Genomic DNA, 13,812 nt, shown 5'->3' on the forward strand with positions numbered 1-13,812 from the left:
TGTTTTACCTTAGCATTTGACTTGCACAAGTGGGTGGATTTCAGATGTGAATCTCCACTAACTGCTATTATCTACAGTGACCTCAGCTGAGTCGGACACAGTGGGGAGGTCATCCCCTAATGTCAGTAACCATGTCCCCTTGAAGTCAGAGCCAGTGTACTGAGAAAAGAACATTATTGGATTTAAGCATATGAGACTTTTCCTAGAGGTCTACATTTATTTCACCTGTTGGTACTAGAACAATTTAGCCTTTAGGAACATTAGCTGTTAGAATGGAGCCTTAAACACACAGAACAGAAATAACCTGCATTTCACTTCAGAGAAGTGACAAGAGTGACCTGTCAGCTTTTAAACACTCTTGACACTGCTGATCTTTTTCTATTTGGACCTGTGGTCTCATTTCAACCACCAGTCTGCTGCCATCTGTTACACTCTGAGTAGAGCTGCACATCAACTACAGGGCTGCGGTCTTCCTATTGGGTCTGTGGACTAATACACGCAGGTAAAGACTCTGTCCAGGAATAAGCAACTTGCTCCTTGATGTGTGCTTAGATGGGCAGGAATAAAGTGGAATACACAGCTGAGATGTAGGCATGCTTTTGGCCCAGCCAAAAAAAAAAGTGCACGTTCAGTGGAGCAAAGGTGAGGATTATTTATTCTGCAATTCAGGTGCAAATTTGTTATTACTCTCCCAAGCCCAGGAATGACAGCAACCTTCTCCGAAGCGCATGTCAGATATCCAACACGCACATTCACACAACTTGCACAATCCCCAGTTCCAGGAAGTCTCCAAGTGGCCCCATGTTCTTCTACCATCAGATACTCTGAGGAAAAATACAGTGCTGGCATTTGAACGAGGGTAAGTTATATATTAGTACATTGCATTCAGTAGCTATGCCTTAGCAGACAAAAGGTTAGTATGGAAGCAAATGGATGACTTCAACAGTCTGCATAATCTGGAAATCAGTTTAAATGCTGTGATGTCGCAGATGACACCAAGTTGGGCGGGAGTGTCGATCTGCTTGAGGGTCGGAAGGCTCTGCAGAGGGATCTGGACAGGCTGGATGGATGGGCCGAGGCCAACTGTATGTGGTTCAACAAGGCCAAGTGCCGGGTCCTACACTTTGGCCACAACAACCCCAGACAACACTACAGGCTTGGGGACGAGTGGCTGGAAAGCTGCCCCGCAGAAAAGGACCTGGGGGTGTTGATTGACAGCCGGCTGAATATGAGCCGGCAGTGTGCCCAGGTGGCCAAGAAGGCCAACGGCATCCTGGCCTGTATCAGAAACAGTGTGGCCAGCAGGAGCAGGGAGGTGATCGTGCCCCTGTACTCGGCACTGGTGAGGCCGCACCTCGAATACTGTGTTCAGTTTTGGGCCCCTCACTACAAGAAGGACGTTGAGGTGCTGGAGTGTGTCCAGAGAAGGGCGACGAAGCTGGTGAGGGGTCTGGAGCACAAGTCTTATGAGGAGCGGCTGAGGGAGCTGGGGTTGTTTAGCCTGGAGAAGAGGAGGCTGAGGGGAGACCTTATCGCTCTCTACAACTACCTGAAAGGGGGTTGCAGAGAGGTGGGTGTTGGTCTCTTCTCCCAAGTGACGAGTGACAGGACCAGAGGAAATGGCCTCAAGTTGCACCAGGGGAGGTTTAGGCTGGATATTAGGAAAAAGTTCTTTACTGAGAGAGTGGTGAAACATTGGAACAGGCTGCCCAGGGAGGTGGTAGAGTCACCCTCCCTGGAGGTATTCAAGGAGCGTGTGGATGTGGCATTGTGGGATGTGGCTTGATGGGCATGGTGCTGTGTGGTGTGGGTGGGTTGTTTTGGTGTGGGTTGTGGTGTGTTTTGTGGTTTGTGGGTGTTTTGTGGTTTTGTGTTTTTTTTTTTTTTTTTATGGTTGGACTTGATGATCTTACAGGTCTTTTCCAACCTTAGTGATTCTGTGTGATTCTGTGTATGGTCTCTTTTGGCCTCAAATATGATATGTGTTCATACCACCCTACAACAAGTAGTCAGCACCAAGTGAACAGATCAGGTTTGCATAGGATTGATGGATGAACTCCAAAGATTAATTCAAAGATTGTTAGGCCACAAATAACTGGAATAATCAACTTTCTCTGTTTAGATCTGTATCTTTACTGTGGTACATGTGAAGAATCTTTGCTGTCTTTGACAATATAGAATATCTTTCTGAAATTTTGTGATGTTTACAACTATCTATAATGTTAATTTAGAACACCCTGTTTCACACCATTGGTGCAATATGGTTGAAACCTCTAGCACGACTGGGTAAATGGTGTTACCCCGAAAAAGTAAAAAACACACTGCCTTAAAACCAAAATAAGTTACAATTGCATTAGTAGTGCACTAATCCTGTGAATCATAGGAGGGCCTTAAACAAATAGATGTCAAACATATGAGTGAAACCTTCCAGTACAAAGAGATAAAGAAGGCTTTAATCTTCAATAAGCTCTCCAATTAGAATTAAGCTGTTTAAAAGAGAGTGAAAGTTAAGACCACAAAACCTTGAATTCTTACATTCCCAAGACCTGGAACTGAGTGATGACTCGTGAAGGCCTGGAGCTGAGTGATTACTTTATGCAGCTTCTGCACATCCATAAGATGTACCCCAAGACAGAGAGATAGAGAGGCTGCAAGATCCTAATCACAATATCCTGGGTATTGAAAAAAAAAAAAAAAGAAGGAAGAAGGGAAGTAAATTATCAATAACAAATGCAAATGCTGTTCCTAATAATGCATAGTGACAGTGAAAGAAGGTGCTTCTCCAGGGAAAACACTACCCCACTCCCCACCTCAGCTTCAAGATTGTCAATGTTAGCAATTCCCATAAGAACTATTTTTGGTAAATCCTGAACACTAAATATCACATTTGGTGAGAGTTGTTCCACCTCTGTGACAAACGCTGGAGCAGCCTCCTTCGTGTATGATGTGGCAGAGATTTGTGCAGAGCAGCCACTCAGTATGGAAGCGCTGCATAGCTACACCCATCGGGGTGCCCTGCTGCAAAGTGACGGTCCCTCTTTTTAGCCCAAAGAGCCTTAAATAAGCCTACACAGTTGGAAGCTTGCGTCACCCTCCCAGGAGGGAGGGTGGGTCTGGCCAACACCAGCCTGAGGAAGGAGCTGATGGGATTCCCTGCTCTGATCTGTAGCACCCTTGGCAAGTACTGGAACCACAGGGTTTTCATGTGATGCAGAGACGATGCTCACACTGCCTCCTCCTGAGGTTTCCACAGAAAAGAAGGAGCTGCTCTCAGCAGATTGTAAAAACATACTTCTGCACAACCTTCAGGAGGGACACCCTGAGCAGAAAAGCACCAAAGTCACAGGGTAGCGTCACGCTAAGGGCATGCCTCTATTCCAAAATTCCTCTTGGTTAGGTTTCATTGAGCTTCCTGCTCAGTGTGAAAGGTTTGGCTTCCACTCTGGCAGGGTTAACCCTCCCCTTCTCGCCCACACAGTGAAGCTAGGTGTGCAGGGCAGATGCTGCAGTCTGCTCCAGGTGCCAAGGATCAGTAGCTGGGTATTGCACGGCTTCTGGATGTAGGCTCTTGTATTTAATTTATAAGGCTCTCATTGTGAAAAACAAGATACCTCTTGTAAAAAACAAGATGGTCCTTGTGAACTGAAGCATCACCACCTAATATTAATGTTTATTGGAAAGATCAATACCCATATAAAAGATGGCCTCAGATGTTTGTGGAACACAGTATTTCAAATCTTTCTGATAAGAAAAGGACCCTCACTACAGAGTTTGGAGGTTGCCTATAGCCACCTATCTCACTTTTGCACATGCACATTTGAGGACATTAGTAAGAAGCATCTATTTTTTTAAAAGTATACGCACTTGAATCAGTACTTTTTTTTTCTCTTAGACCTTGTATAAACCTAAATGACTCCCTGTTGAGTCCTGAATGGCCTTGTAGAAGTCCACTAGGACCTATTGTTTATTTCACTTTGATCCCAGTAGCTTTGGAAAGGACTTTGGCATGTTTACCTTCAAGTTACTCATCTTGTATACCCATGGTTTGTTTATCCACTGTAGTCTACTGAAATTTCCCCCCTTTCTTTTAGTTAAAGAAATAGGCCAAAGGTGGTTTCAGGGTCCCTATCTGGATATGCATCACCAATTCGATCAAAGACAACCTTTGGCTTCCTCTAATAAGTCAGGGGCATCCTAGATACCGACTTGCTCTCACAGTTCACAGTTCTCCAGTGAGTGGGAGGAATCTCAGTCCATCAAGTGAAAAATTGACCCTAACTTAAGTGGATTTAACACCACCGAGAATACTGTAATTAGACCAAAGTGAGCCCTAGTGTAATTAAGCCTTTCTGGCTCAAGCGTGCTAATCTGCTTTTTTCCCTAAATCAAGCCTACCAATATTTATGTTCAAGTTTTTCCAGTGGCAGTAGTTTGGGTAGTTGTTCTTTAACAGGGGAAGGGGTGGAAGAGGAGAGAAGCACAGAACTGTAGTTTTCTACCAGGAATGATCTCCCCCTCCTGGCCATCCTCCAGCCTAAGCTGAGTTATTGAGGCTGGGGAGAGCCAAGGTACCGGGAAACAGCATATTTAAATATGGTAAGTGGATTTATTAGTAGTGAAACATACCAGGAGCCTATATTCTTATCATGTTCTACTAAATTTATATTCATTCAGGTCAATAAAGACCCATGAGACCTGAGGAAAGGATTACATAGCTAAAATGACTGTCATTAATTAACAGTGTCTCAACTTTAACCCCTTCACTTTCTTCCATCAGTTAGAACCCCCATTTTAGGCTCCTTCTTACAACCTGTGGGACATTTTTATTGGATAAAACACTTTAAGAAGGACACAGAAAGCTTGGGAGAAAACCCATGACTAGTTCGCCTCATGAAATACAAGTGTTTCAGCAGACACTGCAAGGCAGTAATGAAAGAAGTAAACCTCCTCACAACCTTACTTAAGATGTTCATGACACATCATTGATCTTCCTCAGAAAAAGGAAGTATTTGTTAAAAATAGAATAGAAAACTATTTCTACGTTTTTTTTATCCTGTTGGATTCATTGCCACGGCAGGTTTTCCATAATGAGGAAACCAACTCTGCTTTGCAGCCCAGTTCAATGCCTGCTAGGAGTTGCAGCCTGCCAAGTGAGCACTACCAGCCCTCCTGCTCTGCTCCTCTGGAGATGACAATTACAGTGATGAAGTGATTATATGTCATTTAACTGTAAAAGAAGATTTCCCTAACAGAGCGAAGGAGGAGAATTTTGCAAGGCGGTGTTACAAGAGGCTCTCTTACCCCAGCTGACCCCACTTAGCAATATAAAGTACAGAGTGCACCTGACTGAACAAGCAGCCCTCATCCCTTCCTTCCCAAGCACAAGATAATCATCAACAATTGCTTCAAGGATACCAGAAATGCAGTGGTGCGATATTAGAAACAGCAGTTCGGTTCTTCTTCTCATATGGATGTGGGGGAATGATTTTAAGAAAATGACCATTTATTGTCATAATTTCTTTACTTTAAAAAATGACCATTTATTGTCATAATTTGTTTACTTAGGAAAAGAGAGTTTTGTAAGTTAAAAACCAAATACTGTTATAAAGGTCCATTTTTAAATAGTAATCACTATACCCTTGTAGCTCAGCACCTGTATCTATATTACCAACTGGAAGTATAAGTAACCTGTGAATAAACCCATTAATCGGATTTTTTTCCCCATGATGTAAAAACTCATTTATTCTAAACAGCCCTAGCAATATAGTTTTATATTTAAAAATAGAATCTAAAATTATCTTATTTGAAGCATTATTAAATAAGTAAACTGTAGAGGTGAGCTTCAGCCCAGAAAAAGATCTTAAAACACTTAAAATCAATTCTGTCTTCATGACAGTAAAAACACAGATGGATATAGCCATTACCGCTACACGTATTTCAGCATGAAGTTGGCTTAAGTAATTTCAGCTGCAGTTTCGGCTGTCTGTTTTATCATGTGTGACTAACTGAGGACTCAGAGCAGCCTCATCACAGAAAAGCCACATCCTCCCGCTGCCCCCAGGCTCTGCTGCACCACACACATGAGGTGCTAATCGTGCAGGGTGAATCCTTCATCTACAGCCCTTTGGCTTTTAGGAAAAAAATTCCCAGGAGAAAATTTGCCCTTAAGAATAGTTGTACTGTAAGCTTAAGTAGGGGAAGATATTGTTTTGAGGCAAGGTTTATTTTTGCTTTGGGTTGGTTTTGGTTTATTCTCATCGCTCAAACAGGGTCTGAAGCTGGCAGTCACCTCAGCAGTAGGGTGCTGCTCCCACCCTTGAGCAGTGGCCTTCAGCTCATCCAGGCTGCTTCCCGGGCCTGGAGACAAAGCACCTGTGCAGCCTCACCGCAAATCCAGCTGCCGCTCTGCCAGAGTGTTTTACTCTGTTTCCCCTTGTCTATACAACAGGACTAGCTGTTTTCTACACACATACGATATAGACTGTGATAGAGACAGAGCTTGCACGATTCCTACAGATATAGTTTAGAATAACACGAATAACTACACTAATAAAAGCTTCAAGTGTTCAGACCTTCCCAACCGTAATCTAAACATGACAGACAGGTCCTTTTGCATGTGAGGCAGAGAAAAGCAGTGATAATTGCAACAACTGCCTGGAATGCTTGTCTTCTACGCTGACATACTACCTTCTTTTTCCTTTGTTATAAGTAGCACCTCTTGCTTCAGTTCCTGCTGCCCAGCTGTTTCTTGGCTTGCCAACGATGATTGTTAATCACAGTAGTTGCTAATTTGCCAGTATTTATGTCTCAGCAATCCAAATTTTTTTTCCAGATCCATTTTACAGCTATTTTACAATTCCCTTCTTGACTTTGTCCATTATAATTCCTACATCATAGTGTTCCTTTGGCTATTAATAGAGGAGAGTCTGTCTTCTTCTTGTGGTTTTATAAATGTTATTGTCTTATTTGCAGGTCCTCAGCTGGAAATACATGTTTTTATTTTGATGCTTGATCCTACTCCAGATCATACTGAGAGCTGCACGTGCTATGAGGCTGCTATGCCTCTAGCTCCATAATGTAATAATTTATCCTAATTGATCAGATTTTACATAGAAACTATTAATCTCGCAAATGATATATGCTGATCTTGTGCGATAGTGTGCCAGCTCCACGGTCAGTGTGAGAACTCTTACCTACTAGCTGCTATATTTTTCAGCACTGAGAAAAGTATTTCTGCATTTTGGAAAATGTCTTCAAAAATGAGGTATAGCTCCTTCCAGAGTGACTTAGTTGTGATGCATTTATTTCAGTTTTCTTTAGACTAATACTAAATTTGTATTTCTACTAGGATGTCTCTGCAAACGTGTCAGGGCTGACCATGTAGTTTACAGAGATTGTTCATTATTCATATAAGGCAGCCTCCCGAGTTAGTATTCTCAGGTGTTCAATCTACTTAGTTACTGCTGTAGGCTCCACGTGGAATAAAACTCCTCAAACATCATGTCAGCACCTAGGGATAATGTATCTGTAATGAAAGATAAATGTAAGTGTCACATCAAGCTGTGCTCGTGCTTGGCTCCATTTGATATTGCAGGCTGATTAAATGTCATAGTCAATGGCTTTAGTCAATCTTCTCATCTTCCTACCAGATGATTTGTGTCCACTTTAATGAACAGGTATTTCATTAAAAGTTCTAAGACGACTGTCATAGCAATACATCTTCTCTTTATATTTTTCTGCAACTTTGGAGCTACCACAGCAGGGAAATGATAACTACTTCAGTCTTGAAGTCACAGTTTCTTGAACAGCTTGTTTAATTGTTGTTCCCTTGTCTGTCATGCAACACTCCAAATGATGTTTTCCTGGGATTCCTTTCACAGCTGGAAAAAGGCATCATCATTTTTCCCTGCAGATGTTTGTTAACAGTTATATCAGATACAACCTTTAGGACTGACTTCATGTCTTATGCCATAAGCATAACTACTGCATAGCACTAGTAGATTGTTCTGCAATGTCCATAACACATTTTTCTTCAGTGGTTTTATTGCCAGACAGGTAGTACCTTCCTCTCTCCCTGACACGGACATGCCACCATGCATGTGCCTGCAAAGGCATGTCAAGAGGAAGAAAGAGATGCCCTAAAAGGAGAAAAATTGCAGCCTGCTTTACTCAGCAGCTGGATCTGCATCTGTTGAGGTCAAGAAGTGCTGGTTCCTGAGCTGCAGTTCTGGGATGAGGAGAACTAGAAGGGCCATACGTCCCCTGCAGCTGGACACAGAAATGGGGAATGTGGGATATGGAGACTCTCTTCTCAGGGAGCCACAGTAGTCATTTGCTAAACAGACCCATCATCCAACAGCTCACCTCCTCACAGAGACAAAACCCAAGATACTGTGAAAAATTACTAAGGCTCACCCAGCCCTGGATACTTTATGTATGTGTCCTGTGGGCACAAACACCAGCACTAGGTGTGCTAGCACTGAAGATTTGTGGAACCAACACTGAAGGAGCCAGGGATGCTCCCTTCCATCCCCGCAGCTGCAGGCAGCAGTTCAGGAGAGTGCAGATGTGTGCTGGCAGCAAGGGATGCTGTAGATAACAGAAATGGTATCTACAGAAAGCCTCTATTACTAGAGAGTGTCCCACGTAGAGTAACTGCTGGACAACCCAAGAGTCTACCTGCTAAGAACAAGGAAGGGAATTGAAGTGCAGAAGCTTGCTAATCTGGTGAGCAAGAGTTTAAAGTAAAGACAGCCGGTAACAAAAGTCAGTAAGTGAGTTAGTTAAAAAAGTAGTGACCTGGCCAAGGCTGAGGGAAAACAAGGAGAATAACTGGTCAGCCTAATAAACTTCAGAGGTATCTCGTCAGAGAGGTCAGAAGTACAAGGCTAACAAGAAACAAATGAAAGCAACGAGAATTCCAACAAGAAATTCCAGGAAATGGCAGGTAGGGATTTTGTGAAGATAATCTAAGGGATAAAAGACTGCAGGGTATCTGTCTGTTTGAAAACCAAACCAGCTACAATTACCTGTTCTGATTAGAAGAAACATAGGAGACATCCTCAGACATACGTGGCTTGGCTTATTCACAAGCACCTAATGACCTAAAAATCAAAAGGGAACATACAGTAAATAGACAAAAGGACGTATGAATAGATGAAAATAAAGAAATGGTGTTAGCCTGCAGATAACAGAATCAGAAAGGTTAAGGCATGAAATCAGTTTCAACTATCATGGGACATAAAAGACAACTAAATAAGTTTGATAAAAGCATTAGAAATTAAAATAAGACAAAAGAAATTGCAGACATTAAATAATGCAGAAAGAGCCCGTGACAGGTAAAGGCAGAAGTACGGTAATAATAACTCAAAATAGGTCTAAATTCAGTGTGAAAAATGGATAGAAGCATAGTTCAGGCCAGGAAAAGAACAGGTGAAATATATTTTAGAAAAAATGTGTAGCGGGACCTAATGAAACTTGCTCTGAGGTCCACCAGGCCCTAGCAGAAGCAATCTGAGATCATCAAATTAAGGTGCACTGAGGGACCCATCTGCCAGCCTGACAGGAAGTCATGAGAGGTACGCTGCCTTCCTGGAGCTAAGGTCCGAGATGTTGCTGAGAGAGTGCCACAACTTGTCAAGAGCACAGACTACTATCCATCGCTACTCTTTCATGTGGGCACGAATGACACCGCAAGCTGGAACCTGGGCAGAATCAAGGAAGAATACACAGCCCAGGGGGTCCAAGTGAAAAGGACTGGTGCCCAAGTTATCTTTTCTTCCATTTTTCCAGTCAGAGGAAAGGGTGCAACCAGAAATAGATACATAATGCAAATCAACTTCTGGCTTCGTGATTGGCATCATCATGAAGGTTTTGGCTTTTATGACAATGGGACATTTTTCAATAACTATAGCCTGATAGGGAGGGATGGGATCCACCTCTCTAGAAGAGGGAAGGGAATCTTTGGTAGCAGGCTGGCCAACTTGGTGAGGTGGGCTTTAAACTGAAGGACTCAAGGGACAGAGTCTAAAGTGGCAACGCTCACGGCATTGCAACGAACTGGCGAATAAGCCAGGCCAACCACAGCAGCGACAAATGTTCCTTAGCTGCCTCCCAAGATGAGAACCAAAAGACCAACCACCTCAAGTGTGTGCATACCAACACATGCAGCCTGGGGAACAAACAGGAGGAACTGGACCTCCACACCCAGTCAGAAAGTTATGATATCACAGGAATAACTGAAACATGGTGGGACAACTCACATGACTAGAGCATCACAATGGATGGCTATAGGCTGTTTTGTAAAGACAGGCAGGGAAGAAGAGGAGGAGGAGTCACGCTCTATGTTAAGGAGAACCTTGAATGTATAGAAGTCAACTACGGCAATTGTGGAAGACCTATTGAATGCCTCTGGGTCAAGATCAGAGGGGTCATCTCCAAGGGGAATCTTAGAGCAGGCATCTGCTCCGACCAAGATGACAAGGCCAATGAAGCAATATTTAGATCACTTAAGCAAGCTTCAGGTCAACAGAACCTGGTTCTTATGGGTGACTTCAACTACCCAGACATTTGTTGGAAGAAGAATACAGCAGCTCACATGTCACCATCAAGTTCCTGGAATGCGTAGAGGACTGCTTCCTCATACAAATGTTAGATGTGCCAACCAGGAATGAGGCACTGCTGGACTTGCTACTCACAAACCAAGAAAACCTGCTTTATAGTATCTCGATTAGTGATAGCCTTGGCTGCAGTGATCACAATGTTGGGGAGTTTGGGATCCTGCTGAGCACACTGAAGGATAGTAATAAGACAAAGGTTTTAGGTTTTAGAAGAGCAAACTTCAGCTTACTCAGAGCTCAGCTAGGAGGGCTTCCGTGGGAAGCTTCCGTGGAGGATAAAGGAGCCAGTGAGTGCTGGGAGTTTTTCAAGAACCCTCTCCTGGAAGCACAAAAAAAGTTCATCTCCTTTAAAGGTAAGGGAAGTAGGTGGAGCAAGAGACCCCCTTGGCTTAACTGCGAGCTTCTGAGTCTGCTCAAAACCAAAAGAGAAGCATATCAGAGATGGCAAAGCGGACAAACACCCACTGAAAACTACAAGGGCATTGTCAGGGCATTAAGAGATGCGGTTAGAAAAGCAAATGCTCTGCTCGAATTGAAAGTGGCCAGAGATGTCAAAAACTACAAGAATGGGTTCTTCAGGTACGTAAACAACAAGCAGAGACAGAAGGAAAATAGTGGCCCACTGTTAAACAGGAGAAGTGAATTAGTCACCAACAACACTGAAAAGGCAGAGGTTCTCAACACTTTCTTCACCTCTGTCTTTACCAGCACTGTTGGGCCCCAGGCCTGGGGAACAAAAATCCAGATTGATGCAAACACAGACCTGCTGTCAGTGAAGGAAGAGTTGATATGTGATATTACAGGAGCTTGACCCCTACAAATCGATGGCCCCTGACATTATCCACCCAAGGGTGTTAAGAGAGCTGGCTGATGTCGTTGTGAGGCCGCTCTTCATAATCTTTGAGAAGTCACGGAGATCGGGGGGCATCCCAGAAGACTGGAAGAAGGATAATGTCACCCCTATCTATAGGAAGGGCTTAAAGGAGGATCCAGGAAATTAGAGGCCCATCAGTCTTACTTCAGTCCCTGGGAAAGTTATGGAATGAATCCTCCGGTGGCTATCACAAGTTAAATGAAGCACATGACTGGGAAAAGCCAGCATGGATTCACCAAGGGCTGATCTGGCAAACCTGATCACCTTCTGTGAGAAAGTAACCTGCTCGGTTGATGCAGGGGCAAGCAGTGGACATTGTCTACCTGTATTTCTCCAAGGCTTTCAACACGGTTTCCCACAGCCTCCTCCTAGAGAAACTGATGCGTTATGGTCTAGACAAGTGGTCCGTGCTGTGGGTGGGGAACTGGCTGACAAGCTGCACCCAGAGGGTAGTGGTAAATAGCTCCTTTTCAAACTGGCAACTTGTCACAAGTGAAGTCCCCCAGGGATCAATATTGGGCCCAATGCTGTTTAATATCTTCATAAGTGATCTGGATGATGGGATCAAGTGCACCCTGATGAAGTTTGCTGATGATACCAAACTGAGTGGAAGTGGACACTTCAGAAGGGAGAGCCACCCTGCAGGAAGACCTGGATAGGCTGAAAGAGTGGACTAACAAGAACATTATGAAGTTCACCAAGGACAAATGTAAGGTCTTGCACCTGGGAAAACATAATACAGGAGTGCAGCACAAGCTGGGATCTACCTGCCTGGGAGGCAGCTCTGTGGAAAGGGACCTGAAGGTCCTGGTGGACAACAAGCCCAATATGCGTGAACGGTGTGTTGCTGCGGCAAAGAAAGCCAACAGATGCTGGGTTGCATCAACAAGGGCATCAGCAGCAGAGATAAAGAAGTCATTATCCCACTCTACTCAGCGCTTGTCAGGCCACACCTGGAATACTGTGTTCAGTTTTGGTCCCTCCTATGCAAAAAAGATGTGGACAGGCTGGAGAGGGTCCAGAGAAGGGCCACAAAGATGATCAAAGGACTGAGAAGCCTGCCATATAAGGAAAGGCTGAGAGAACTGGGTTTGTTCAGCCTTGAGAAAAGAAGGCTTAGGGAAGACCTTATCACCATGTTCCAGTATTTAAAGGGTAGCTACAAAGAAGATGGAGACTCCTTTTTTACAAGGAGTCACATGGAAAGGATGAGGGGTAATGGGTACAAGTTACTTCTGGGGAGATTCCGATTGGACACAAGATGAAAAATTTTCACAATGACAACAATCAGCCATTAGAATAATCTTCCCAGGGAAATGGTGGATTCCCCAACTTTGGACACTTTTAAGATTCGGCTGGACAGGGTACTGGGCCATCTTGTCTAGACCGTGCTTTTGCCAAGAAGGGTTGGACCAGGTGATCCTTGAAGTCCCTTCCAACCTGGTATTCTATGATCAGTGATTATCCTCCAGCTCATGGAGAGGGCAGGACAGTGCAGCACTGGAGAAGAGCATGTGTCTGAAGAGAAGGGATTAACATCAACCCAGCAAATTATAAGTCAAATGGCCTAATTCTGATATCAAAAAAACCTGCTAGAATAATTTATTAAACAATCAGTTAATGTTCACTCAGGGAACAACATGCTTAAAAGCATGCCTAACACGGACTCATCAAAAGCAACTCATGTCAAATCCAATCTCTCTAGTGAACAGGCTAAGGGGGTAAAAGGGAAGCCACGAATGGGATAAATTAAGGGGGTCTTTTGTATGGCATTTGATATCCTTATAAGAAACCTAAAAAATAGTATGCAAATAAAACCACTATAAATACATACAGAACTGCAGCAAAAGCAAACTTCAAATCCTTGCTAGCTGCTTTTGTTGTGTAACTGGTAGAGCCTGTCATGTGGGACTGGTTTCTTCTGGGCCCATTACTAGTTAATGATTTTTCCATTAACTACTTTGAAAACAAAGTGGGTACTCTCAAAATTAGAGAAGGGTACTGCACTGCTGGTAAGGTTTTGACTGAGACATGATGACCTTTGTTGGGGCTATGCCTTAAGAAAGCTGTAAACAAAAATGGAGTAAGCAAAAGATTAAAAGATTTAAAAGGCACGGCCTGTGAGAAAAGGCCGAAAGAACTTGTTTACTCCAGGAAGAAAGACTGAAGAAGAACACCTTCCAATGCAGACAGAAGTTGTTTTTTTCTCGATACATAAAGAAAAAAATTAATGAATTTTCAGTAAAGGAGAATAAGGCTACATTTTTAGGTAAAACTGTAGCTGTAATATTAATGACTGAGCCTGGTCATATAGGATAT

The sequence above is a fragment of the Gavia stellata genome, chromosome 2, assembly GCF_030936135.1.
Source record: "Gavia stellata isolate bGavSte3 chromosome 2, bGavSte3.hap2, whole genome shotgun sequence".
Taxonomy (NCBI): Eukaryota; Metazoa; Chordata; class Aves; order Gaviiformes; family Gaviidae; genus Gavia; species Gavia stellata.